The sequence below is a fragment of the Suricata suricatta genome, chromosome 4 (genome assembly GCF_006229205.1).
Source record: "Suricata suricatta isolate VVHF042 chromosome 4, meerkat_22Aug2017_6uvM2_HiC, whole genome shotgun sequence".
NCBI classification, from domain to species: domain Eukaryota; kingdom Metazoa; phylum Chordata; class Mammalia; order Carnivora; family Herpestidae; genus Suricata; species Suricata suricatta.
Genome location: NC_043703.1, coordinates 113,901,383 through 113,901,821, shown reverse-complemented (window position 1 = coordinate 113,901,821; position 439 = coordinate 113,901,383).

Below are 439 nucleotides of genomic sequence, written 5' to 3'. Positions count from 1 at the left end.
GATCATGACCTGAGCTGAAACCAAGAGTCAGATGCTTAACTCACTAAGCTACCCAAGTGCCCCAGGGCCCTCAAGGAAGAGCTAGGTTGGGTCTGACCATGGTGCTCCTGAATCAGATGAGAGAGACCATCAAAATATCCCCACCTGTCCCAACTCAAGCAGCTCTTGACTGATGAGTCATGCAAGTAAGGTGAGCACAGAGGGCTATATATGGTGATCAGGGTAAATGCAGGAGCAGCAAGGAACCACAGAACCAAACCATCTGGGCGGCCATTCAGCCTCTAGGCAGTGCAGGTGACACACTGGTGGGAAGTGGCAAGGAAGCCCTCCCTTTGGATATGACATATTGTGGACTGCCTGAGTTCCCTCCCAGGCCTGCCTTTCACCTGGCCACTAAGGCCCCTCCTGGACACCGGCAGTCCCCTCTCCACCCAGCAGC